General features: G+C 40.6%; 1 long non-coding RNA gene across 1 annotated transcript in view; it reads right to left on the bottom strand.

Moving 5' to 3' along the window:
- LOC122144300 overlaps positions 1 to 3,964 on the bottom strand; it is a 27,933-nt gene extending 23,969 nt beyond the window's left edge. The window contains exon 1 of the long non-coding RNA XR_006159649.1: positions 3,656 to 3,964. This is a non-coding gene — a long non-coding RNA (uncharacterized LOC122144300). The remainder of the gene's footprint in view (positions 1 to 3,655) is intronic.
- Positions 3,965 to 13,156: the final 9,192 nt, after the last annotated feature.

Below are 13,156 nucleotides of genomic sequence, written 5' to 3'. Positions count from 1 at the left end.
CTCTTATGCAGATTTTCACACTGTCACACAGAATACTCATTGATATTCTGACCCTTGTAGAGAATAATAATTTAAGTGCTTTCTTTTTTTTGTAAATGCTGAACATATTTTTTTGCAACTGATATCTTTTTTTAAAGATGATTAAAATTATATAGCCTAATGGATTTTAAAATTAGATTTTTTTTTTTTTCTACAATTCAAAATGGTTGTCACGAAGTAAAACATTTATCTGAAATCGTGTTTATATATTTATTTGTGTACAATATGTCTGTAATAATGTTTAGGTTGCATTTAAATGTCTCATTTTAATTATTAATGAACATTTTTGCAGAAGGGAATTAAATTTGAGTTGAAAATGTGTTAAAACATTAAAAGCTGAATGACTTTTATTTACTACATTTCAAAGACTACTGATTATTTGTAAATAAATAATATTTATAATTGTCTGATCAATCAGTATTTTTAAAGTCCAAAATTGGTCATATGCAATTTTGTAATTAGAGATGTAACAGTGTAAATAGATGTAACAGTAACAGTGCTTCTTAGCAGGGTGGTCTGATATGCCACACGGATTTTGAAATGGACTTTAATTTGTGCTTTAAAAGTGCAAGTGAGACTTGATACACACTCATACTCTAATGCAAGGATTTCCAAACTTTTTTCTTTCCGGGACCCAGTTCGACAAGTATAATACCAAGACCAAAAATACTTAAATAAATATTTATTTATTTACACACACACACACACACACACACTATATATATATATATATATATATATATTTCTGGGATAATCCATGGTCATCCATGTAATCCATGGTTATTTTTATTATGTCCACTTTAAAAAGACAGAGATGAAGTATTACGCTATGATCACGTATACAGGGTGTTGCTAGGCCCCTTGTAGGAGAAGCGTGTCAGCTCTTCAGCTATACACCAATTCGCGATAGCTTCCTCAGTCACCTTTAAAAGGCCCGCCCGGATGGCTTCTTCACTTTCGCATTCCATTCGGTCTTGCGGACAGTCGCGCGTCCGCACAGCTTTCTATACTCAAACTCTGATGAGCGTGGATTGACGAGCTCTACACATGCACAGTATACCCAGGGCGCTTGCACAAGATCCCGGCCCTATGCACAGGCAGTCCTTATGGCCCCCAAATAAAATATATTCCACACTTTTCAAGGGCCCTCTCTTCCTTTGGGGCCCTGGTAATCAGTACTGGTTTTACCCCCAGTCCGACGCCCCTGAGTATACCACCTACTTGACTACTCTTCCCAGCCGGCATTTCAACGTTGAAACAACGTCAGGTACCAGGGTTGAATCAACGTTGAATTACCTTTTCGATTTTGCAAATTGGATCAACGTTGATATTGTGACGTTGATTCACCGTTGAAATTACGACATTGATTCACTGTTGAAATCGCGACGCCGTTTCAACCGTCTTACCTTCATCATGGGTGAATTATGGTCGTTCTGTAGACGTTGGCTTAACGTTGAATTAGGTGTTGATTTTGAAAAGTGAATCAACGTTGATAACACGACGTTGTTTCACCGTCGTACCTTGCACCATGTATAGATACACAACTGTATGTTCAATTAGAGCCTAGTTTGCATTTAGATCAACACTGTACATTATAAAGGCTAAAAATCAAATGACTGGCAGCAATGGCTTTACAATCAACTTCAATAAACTACCACATGCTCAAAATTGTAAAACAGCAGTTTTATTTTGGAAACGTACTGTATAAAACAGATGAAAATAATCCCAAACTTTATTTTGCAGAGTATGTATGGATGTATTGTTAAAAACACATAGAAGAACAATTCAAATACAATAATATTTAAAGGTTGTTTTTGTAAAATAATTTGCCATATTTTTGCATATAAATGCATATTTTGTGTGGCACTTGCAAGAGAAACCCTTGTACCTTTATGACTGAAACCAGCTGATCTTTTATTTTGGTGGAAAACTACAGTTTCTGTAAAAAACATGTTTTAGTAATGTGTCTCATTACAAGAGATGTGTACATTTGTGCAGTGAAAATGTGTTGAACAGTTCGAGAATGGAACCGGCAACCAGGACGCCTGTAAGGGCAGGGAAGGTTAGGATAATTCCAAGGAACCAGCGTTAGAGGGGGGCACCCGGGGGGGTGGGGGTGGTGGGGGGGGGGGGGCATTTCTAACGGGAACCCCCCCGGACTGTGTCTTTTTTTACCGCAGGGAACGCGGAATGTGATTTCTACCGAAGGGGAACCTAAAATGTTAGACCAACAGCCCGTGCATAGTGGGTGTGCTTCAGGTGATCCTTGAAAGAGTCCCCGCCCTATTCCTTTCTGATGCCGTCCCTCCACTTCTCTCCCACTTTGTGTGCTTCGTATGTTCCTGTATAAAACAAAAACACCAAAAATAACTCCTCATACAATATCAAATTTGAGTTGTGAAATATATTAACTGAAAACTGAATGCAACATAATAACACAATATTTTCACTTTACAGTTCAATAAACAAGGGAAGTGGAAACAAAAAGTGCACAACACTATTCATTACACATTTATTTAATGTATTCAGATGAAAGTTACAATATTAACAAAATTATTCCCAAGTAGTGTTTTCAGGAGCCTCACAGTGACACTGTTTTAATCAGAACATAGAAATCAGTGTAGTCAAACAAAGTAAAATGAAATTAAGTACCATTTTATTAACCTACATAAAATCAAAAACCTAATCACAAAAAGTCAATGACTCTAACCGAGAAGTGACTTCAATGGCGCAGCGAACATTTTCTTCTTCTTACACAATAAGTTTTCAATAATAAGACGGATCCTTTATGACTCTCCTACAAGAAAGAAGAAATGGTTTTACTGAAAAAGTTCTCTAAAAAGCTTGCAGTGCTTCCTCATTTAATACTTTATACCATTTCTTTAAACCGTGGTTCTCAAACTTTTTTGTTAGCCAAGTACCTTGACTCAGTGTCAGCAAAATATTTGTCTCTCCCTAAGTTTCGACTCGACCCATATTAGGAACTGTTAAATTTCCACAAGCTTCCAAACGAATGAGGCAGTGTTTTATCATATTATTGCATAGGAGAATATTTATTGTTGATCGCACTTGCTTACATACAGGTAAATGAAAAAACGGTTAAATTAAATGTTATATGTACAAAAGTGTACATAACTAGACTGTACTTAATGTAAAAAACAACACCAAAAAAACCCCTGTGTAAACACCTCAGGGGCCTGGAAAGAAGAAAACCACTGCTTTAAACAATCCTAATTTATTTTTAAATTCATTTTCATTAATTCATTTAAATTGTACCGACATTTGCAATTATATGTTTCAGAAAACACTTTGAGACTATTATAAGAATAAAAACATATATAACAACACACCTAATCCATGGGATTCATATCAGAAAATGTGGAAAATCTCTAAAAATACAGACATTAACACATAATTTACCAGCAACACAACAACATCAGATGAGCATCTAACTTGAGCATCTGTGATAAAGCAATACAAAAATACACACACAGGTATTTATTTATCTTCTGCAGGTTACATGTCCTTTAAGCTACCCATTTGTAAACTCTGGTAACGTAACGATATAACTTACTTTACTATTTTCAAAAGATAATAAAGATAGCGATTTTCTTACCTCAGTTTGCCAGTATGTTTGCAGGACCTCGCAGAACACATCTGACACTTCTTGTGTTCACATTACAGTTTTTGTTCTCCATTGACATGTCACGACTCAAATTCGCTCAAAAAAAAAATAATTAACAGGCAAATATAAAATAATTCGGGACCGACCGAGCAGTTACAGCAGCAGCTCACAGTCAGCCGCCTCACTCACAGAAAGAACGATAATAACGGTCATATTTTCAAATGTAGAAAGGCGCGAACCGATTCACTGTCCAGTTTCCTGGATGACAGCCAGATTAACCAATCATGATCAAAGCAATAAAGTAAAAACCAACCAGTAGGAATTGTTTCAGTGTGATAAAGCAGCTAAATGTATTTAGTTTTTATTGTTGTTAATGATGAGAACATATACCTTTAGATTTTAGAACAGGTATCATAATTAAAATATTGTAAAATGCTATTAAAATAATAATAATAATAATAATATTAATTTAATATAAATAATTTAAAAGTTTATTAACCTTTTTTCAACCATTTAGCATTAAATATTTTCAACGTTGTTTGAAAGTTAAAACAACTGACCTTATTTCAACCATATTTCAACGCTGAAGGTTGGTCGGTGCCGGAAGTTTTTCAACCGTTCATCTTTAAACGTTGAATCAACGTTGTTTCAACGTTGAAACCACAACTGACCTTTATTTCAACCATATTTCAACGTTGAAGGTCGGTCATGTGCCGGCTGGGTTGTCTCAACATTTAACAGCGCACTTTGCGCTGTTGAATGCGGACACATCCACAAGGTCACAAAAATTGGGCTAAATTTACACTCAACTGGCCCTATCTTGCACCCAGCGCAAATGACTTTGTACACCGACGCATGTGTCATTCCTATTTTGCACCCGCGCAAAGCGCGCTTTTCCCCTCCACAGAAGCACGTCGCTAAACTAGTGAATGAACTTGCGCTCCTGGGCGGTTCAGCGCAAAAAGGAGGCGTGTTCCGGCGCAAACAATCCCTGGTGCTATTTTTGCTGTTCCATTAAACAATTGCGCCACTGACCAGAAAAAACCTAGTCTAAAGTCAGTGGCGCGTTGCGCGTTGTTCATTATGCTATTTTTAAGGGCGCATGCTTGACCATAATGTATAGCGCGGCACAACGGGCATACACTTTGCTCATGTAATCTACACAGATGCAACAGTTATTTTTGCAAATCATAAATTGTTACACTAAAAAAAAATATTAACACATGAGATGACGGAAATCATTGTGGTGTGCCACGAAGATGTGAAAAAATAGGCATAAATCTAGCTTACAAATTATTCAGGCTAATTGTAGTAATTAAGGATCAGACCTGTTTGCCCAATAGTGGCAAGACATATATGTATATAAGGACATCTGACAAATTGGTTTGTCCGTCAAGAACCAGGAAAAAAAATCGACTGAAAAACTGAAAAAACTGAAAGACTGAAAAAAAAAAGACTGTGAAATCACCTTTACCATAATGTAAGTACATTAAAAAACCTTAGTCTTCAACTTACCAGTTAAGCTGAGCTTGCTCATATTTTTTTTCTTTTGCAAATTGAGATGGTGGAGTATTGGTCTGTGGGGACCAAATGATATGAGCGCCGGCGGATCTCTCTCAGAGAGGTGATACAGGCCAGAAAGAAAAGATCCTAATCTCTCATCAGCGCTGAGGAGCATATGGATCAAGACTAAAAAAAAAAAAACGCCCTGGGACTCCAACAGGATGTGAAGACTATCGGCCATAGCCTGGCCGATGCGTGCTGGGCACTGATGCACAATGGTCACTATGGCTTCCCGCTGGCACTAAAGGTTTTATCAGCCCGGCTACAGCTCTCATATATGCACTCTGGGTCGTTCATGCACCCCCTTAGCTCTCATTGGCGGCATTTCAAAGCTCTATTTTTTGTTTTTTTTTTTTTCCATAAGTTCCGCTCTACATTGCAGTTAAATAAGGTTCTAGTCCGACATGCTGGGGAATAAATCAAATTCCCAGTCACACCTGACCAACCAGGAAGCAGCAAAGCAGGCATTTTGTTGCGAAGTCTGGTGTCCTTGGGTCCTTGTGGGTTATCGACTGCACCCAGTGTGCAGCTACGTGCCCATCAGAAAAATGCACTTGTATACATCAACAGAACCTGGGCAACCTATTCAATCAAACGTACAAAGTCATTTTTTTTTTTTTTTTTGCGGGTGATTGCTTATAGAAACAATAGCACCCAAGTACTGTTGCGATATTATTTCGTGGCTCGAAAGCCATGACGCGATTGCCTACTGGCAAATAAAAACTCTACCATTACGGCCAATCTTCACGAGGCGAACTCGCCGTTGGATGGGTGGGTGGTAGGGGACAAAGGGTATCCGTTAAAGGAAATGGCTGAGACACATATTTGATGGCCAGCAACAATTCGTGAAATGCAGTTTAATAGAAACCACACACAAACACGCTGTGTATTGAACGAAACGTTCGGAAGACTGAAAATGCCGTCTGCATGGTGTTGAGATAGATCAGGAGTGCCACATTACAGTTGCAAGTCCTCAAAAGGTCGCAGCCTTCGGTGGGCGCTGATGTCCTCGCGTGTGTTGTGTAGTTACACATCTCCAACTCCGTTACCATAAAATTAAAGGTTGTCGTTCGTTGAACTAGATGAGGAGAATATGACGAGGTACTTTAAGGAAGACCGTTGTCTATGTGGTTGAAACCAAACTGCATGTGCCGATGCAACCTTTTAACCTTCCCAATACCATGCGTCCCACTATCCCCATGGGCAGGCACACACCGCGCCCCTGTATGCCTGGCTGTGTCTGAGGACCACGGAGGGGTTTTTGAGAACGACACGCAGGACCTGCAGATGCATCGTCCTATCAGTAAGAGGTTGGTCAAGACATTAATTATCTTTATGTTGTATATCCGTCCGAATGTTGGTATAATATCACACGTTGCCAAATAATATACACCATACTCGCTGCATCAGATTGTTCACAATCTTTCTCACCCGGTATTTACTGTGGCTGTTTGTGTTATACTTAGCCATTGGAATTCAACTTCATACGGGATGCTTAGTACCTTGCTTCTCGCCCGTTTTCCCTCCCTCCGTCTTTCCGCCCCCTTGGGCCTCTTGTCTCGCTTGCCCTTATCCCACCTTCCTACGTACCCTTCCCCCCACCCTCTTCTTCCGCAGTCCCAGTGAGATACTGTATCGCTCACAACCAAACAGTTGTCCATCAAGCCTATTTATTGTGAAATGCGTCTTTGGATTTGTCAAAAAGAAACACTCAATAGCAAACAGTAATGATTAAAAAAAAATAAAAATGGCACATGAGGGTAAAAACATAGTAAAACAGAAAAAGTGCATTTCTTTTTCCCTCCTCTGGTAGTTTTGCGACGCGCGCCCACGGCGGAGATCGGACACCTGAGGGTCCGGGAAGGCATTGCCCGATGTGCGCCTTGTGGAACGGGTGGATGGAGATGGAGTGGGGGAGGAGGAAGAGTGCACAACAGGAGGTGGTGCGTGCGCTTGAAGGGCCCACGCTCCACGGGCTGCAGCAATCCTCTCCAGGCTTGAGGAGATTGCGCCCGAGAGGCCGCAGCAACATCGCCATCCGGGTCAAGACGGCCATTCACACTTTGCCGCATCCCAGAACAGCTCCCGCTCCAGCATTTCAAATCCGGTGTTGCTGGAGCTGCACGCGAAGGGGTGGTCCTCCGGTCTAGCCATGATGCTGCCACGGCGTGTAGTGGGTCTGGGACCTTGATGGTTGCGCTGTTCCCTCCTCAGATGGCCCGTGCGCCCGGCTCGCGAGGCCCGGGGTCTTCCTGCGAAGCCTGTGTACATTGTTTTTCTTTATTGTGTGGCTGCGCTTAAATGGTTTTCATGTAAATAACGATTAAAATATTTTCATAAGAAACTTGTATGTGAATTTGTGTACCTTGGGGTTGGACTGCTTGCGTTTCTGATTTGGTGCCGATGTTCAAAAACCCCCAAAAATCCTTCAAACGCTTTCGGTCAGCGGTGAGGGTGGACGCAGCGATGTCCCTCTGCTGGCGTCAGGGTCTCAGTAGAGGCAGATCCACCTCCCACGTTACCGGCGTGCCCGACTTGATGCTGGCCAGCTTGGACTTTCCCCGTCTTCTGATGTCATTGTAGCGCTTGCGGCATGTGTGCGACGTCCTAGGGATGCCAGCGTCCTGATGAAACAATTGTGGCTATTTCCCTCCCAGCCCTGATTAACCGCCGCTATTTTGGGTGGGTATTTCGTCCCATCCCCTGTACACACACACTTCTCTGTCTTTCACTGCGCTTACTCAAGACCCACATCAGTCTCCTCGGCTGTGAACCGCTGCCTGGCGTGCGCCTGGTAATATTAACAGCCATAATAATAGCAATCCATAATGGAACGTGCGCACTGCACTTTAAAAAACAATGAGGCAATAATGATTGCATAACACTGTTAAAATACATAATGTAGGCTAATACAAAATAAACAATTTATGTACATTACATGTTATTACAAATGCCTGCAAAGGGAGCCAAAGAGTAATGGACTACTTGCATGTAGACTCGTGACGTACTTCCGCTTTTGAAGTAATAGGGCTCGCCAAGGGTGTAACTTTGGTTTGAGAAGTGGGGGGGACACAAAATGGGGAAAAATGTTTTCGATTTGAATCCCATTTCCTCCATTTACATACAGTTAGGGACTATGGTGATACAAAAATCCAGGAAATAATTAAGTTGTTTATAATGATAAATTCTGCTGCACTGCAATGACTTCGGGTTAGCATGGTTGGGTTCAGCATCCTGCCTGCATACCTGCACTTCTTCGCGCTTGCGCCTGTTCCCTGTCTCACCTATGAAATATGAAAATGTGCTAGCCTGTTTCTGAAATGACATAATTAAAATTAATTACCTGACCCTTTACACAGCACATACCTGCAACTCTGAGCTACTTCTCCCTGTCTCACCCTCCCTGTCTTTAAGCAGCTTCACCTCATCTGTTCTCTGATATGAAAGCATGGCATAAAAAAAATAAACAAAAGTTAATCACAACTGAAACTATATTATAACAGTCAACAGAAAAATATAAGGGCCTGATTCTGTTTCTCTCCCACCACACAAGTGAGCAGGTAAATAATATGAAACCACACCCCATGTGATGATGTGACCATGTTAAAAAAAATATTCTAAACAAATAACAACATGCAATTGGCTCCTACAAGAAGAACATTTAATTTGATAATATTCAAACTGTATTCACTATTTATCATGTACATTTCTTCCCTTTTATCACCAACAAATCAAAATCACCTGGCCTTTCATACAGCACATAACCTACCTGTAACGTCATGCTGCTACTGCTTTTCCCTATCTCACCCTCTCTGTTCTGAAGCAGCTCCACCTCATCTGTGCTCTGATATGAAAACAACTGAGTTATGATCATATTGAGTCCACATAGCCAGAAAAGAGTCTCTGGATGTACATTTTAAAAACTGGGTGTGCCACATTCATTTTCAGATTAATGTGTAAAAAAAACCCTGACTGCGTATCAATAACTTTACAGACTAGACTGGGCTGATGTGTAAAACTATACTCAGGCTCACCACATAACCATAACACTATATAAAATATAGGCTAACTCAGGTTAGCTCGACATTAAGCCCTTTCTTTGAACAAGTAAATAAATTTTTACAAATTAACTTCCATTTTAAATGAACAAATATTGTAAGTGAACAACAATAGCTCAAGTTTAGAAAAACATTTATTATTAAGACTTATTTTATTTCTGCATCTGAGTATAATGAGTTGAGTAGGCTATAACAGCAGCCAGAGTATGCTTGTCATACATTGCTGACAGAAAACGCCGCTGTTTAAGGTGGACACAGAATGTTCTAGGCAACATTAAATGTTTAGGTTAGCTAGCTAACGGTCTGAAGTTACCTAGCAACAGTGTATGTTAACGTTAGCTCATCAACAGGTGTAGACCAAAGACTGTAAAAAAATAAGTAGACAGACATTTTGATTACCCTGACCTGAGCTAATTTACTGAATCAACCAACTCACATCTCCTTTCTTTTTTTTCATCCATGAAGACATTAAAGTCATCTGTTGCTGGCGTTTCATGACTGACTGCGATACCGGCTGCTCAGTAGAACTTTCAGTGCGCTTACACTATTTAGAGTGTGCACGAGACGTCCCTGCCTGTACGCGTACGCGGACGCGCGCATCGACACAGACAGGCAGGATGTCTGTTTTGCTCGGTCCTGCTCCTCCGTGACGATGACGGCGCGCGGTTAAAAAAAATAATAACAAACTAATTTGAAAGTGGGGGGGACACGACCGGGATTTTGAAAAGTTGGGGGGACATGTCCCCCCTGTCCCCATAGGAAATTACGCCCGTGGGGCTCGCTGAGTTCCGGTTGTCGGCCATTATTTTGGCGTTTGGAGAAAATGTTCAGAAAAAAGTGTGTTTATAGATTTCAGACACAGCAGAAGGTATACAGCATACACTGTTGTGTTCCGCTGTGTACATCTTCTGCAAAGTTCAACAGAACTTTAAGTTTTCACAGTTTTCCTGCAGATGTCGACCTTAGAAAACGGTGGCTTGTGAACATACACCGAGACGATTTTTGTCCTACCAGCAATTCTAAGGTTGTCTCCCTGTCTAGTTCTTTCATTAGCACCAACTCTGCATATTTAATTCCATCAGCTCTGCTCAACACATCAATGGTAAAGTGACTGTTGACTGATATTTGGTAGTTCTGAATGTAGTTCGAACCCACGTCCTCGTCCATTGCAACATCTAAAGGAATTCTAGTGCCGAGTGCTGCGTTTTCTGAAATTTCTGGTTTGCAGCACGATGTATGTTAAAATACTTCGTGTATAAATTGTCTAAACTTTGTGTTTTGGGTTTTTTAGTGGTTGTGTGTAATCTTTGCAAGCTTTCTAGTCTATGATCCATTTAAAATGTAGAACTTTGTTTTTCAGCCACACAGACATTGCAAAGTTTCGGGAATGGCATCTGCATATTTATGTGGGATTCACTCTCGAAGTAGCAGTGATTGACACAATGATGACCAAAGCAATAGACGGGAGAAAATATGTGAAAATGGGCATTAAGACTAGAGCACCCTCACTCATTTTAGAAGCACCCTCAGTGATTATTTCTGGAACCTGGTTAATATGCTTTTATTGCAAAACTATGTACAAAAACAACAAAATACAAATGCACTTGATAAAACAATTGAATAAATGCATATTTATAAGTTAAGCACTTAACTAAAATAAGTAGGCTATTAATAAAATAAATAACTAAAGAAGGCTGACTATAATCAGCTTGCTTCCATTTAATGAGAAAAGCCTACTCCTCATCTTTATTAGAAAAAAAGCGCTTCTAGTCTTCAGTGATGCAAGAACGTTTGAGCATACACGTAATCTCTGAGCAAAAGCAGAGCCAATTCATAGAAGAACAATGTTCTTTGAATATAATTCTAGAATTAGACACACTGGCTCATGAAAACCCCTATGCGAACATATGAACACAATGACTGAACACTTTATGATAACATAATATAATAATTCAACGCTCTTTTCTTTAATCAGATTACTTACAGCAACGAATGCCATTACATAAAATAAATTTACTTTACTTACTGAGTAAAACGATAGATTCTGAAGCACAAGATGTCCTCGAGTTGTTCACAGTACTGAATCAGAAATCCTCACTGCCACCAAGATGCCGTGCATGCACAGAGAGGACCTCAATTTGAATCAAATTTTTCTAGTTGACTTTAATTTACATAGGCTTGTTCGAAACAAAAGGAAACATCAAAAAGACTTATTTTTTAGTAAAATAAAAAACTTAATAAAATGTAACCGAATTAGCTAAAGTTTTGCTGTATTTAATTACGGCCAAATTAATTTTGTATTTTTTTTTTTCAATACATCAGGTCAGTAATACAGTCCCATGGCCGGTGTAGTCAAGTTTTGTAGCAAGCTGCTTACTAAAGACATCCTGGAACACCCGATATTTGTGTGGAATTTCAATGCAGGATGCAGCGGTAGAGCATTCACTTCACATGCAGTGAGGCATTGGCTGATCTGTACGGATCAGGAAATGAAACTCCAGTCCAACATTATCGTCAAAGATGGCCAATTTAAACATGAAATAGATGGTGACAACCCTTGACAATAAGTGGTGAGCAAAGCAGTTTCATTCCAGCTGCTAGCTGCAGCGAGAGTCACAGTGGAGCGACCTTGATGGAGGTTGTAAAGCTGATAGTGTACTGACAATGCATTGGCAGTTTGATCGAACACTTCCTTGATATGAGCAGTGAAGGCGTCTAATGAATGCGTGACAGGTGCATCCAATTCCCATAAGGTTTTCCCCACTGTAGAGCTCTGCCTGACAGAGAGATGATATATGCGATTTTGGACCACTCTGTGGGAAATCAATGCGGCTCCATCTCAAAAAACAATTCACACTGCAAAAGGAATCCTCTGCAATACCCTGCCATGCCAGAGTAAGTCATAAGTTTTTATTGCATGAGTGGGGAACATTTAACTGTTCATGAGGTACATTGCCTGGGCAAAGAAACTGTTCTTGTGCCTGGCTGTCCTGGTATTCGTGGCTCTGAAGCGCCGGCCAGATGGCAAAAGTTAAAAAAGGGGATAACTTGGGTGTGAGGGATCCAGGGTGATTTTCTGAGCGCTTTTCCTCACTCTGGATGTATACAGTTCTTGAAGGGTGGGCAGGGGAACACCAATAACCAATAATCCTTTCAGCAGTCCAAACAGTTCTCTGTAGTCTTCTGATGTCTGATTTTGTAGCTGAACCAAACCAGACAGTTATTGAAATGCACAGGACAGACTCAATGACGGCTGAGTAGAACTGTTTCAGCAGCTCCTGTGACAGGTTAAACTTCCTCAGCTGGCGAAGGAAGTATAACCTTTGTTGGGCCTTTTTAACAATGGAGTCAATGTGATTGTCCCACTTCAGGTCCTGAGAGATGGTGGTTCTCAGGAATCTGAATGACTTCACTGCAAGATCAGTGCTGTCTATGATGGTGAGTGGGGGGAGTGCAGGGGGGTTTCTCCTGAAGTCCACTATCATCTCCACTGTTTTGAGCATGTTGAGCTCCAGGTTGTTAAGACTGCACCAGACAGCCAGCTGTTCAATCTCTTGTAAGCAGACTCGTCGCCGTCCTGGATGAGACCGATGACTGTAGTGTTGTCTGCAAACTTCAGGAGCTTGACAGAGGGGTCTTTAGAGGTGCAGTCGTTGGTGTAAAGGGAGGAGAGCAGTGGGTAGAGAACACATCCCTGAGGGGCATAAGTGTCAGAGGAGCTGCTGTTTGACATGAATTTCCCCAGTCTTACTAGCTGTTGCCTATCAGTCAGAAAGCTGGGGATCCACTTACAGATAGAGCTAGGAACAGAGAGCTGGGTCAGTTTGGTATGGAGGGCTATTGGGATGATGGTGTTGAAAGTCGAACTAAA

The sequence above is a fragment of the Cyprinus carpio genome, chromosome A1 (genome assembly GCF_018340385.1).
Source record: "Cyprinus carpio isolate SPL01 chromosome A1, ASM1834038v1, whole genome shotgun sequence".
NCBI classification, from domain to species: Eukaryota; Metazoa; Chordata; class Actinopteri; order Cypriniformes; family Cyprinidae; genus Cyprinus; species Cyprinus carpio.
This window is presented reverse-complemented; position numbering and strand designations above follow the sequence as displayed.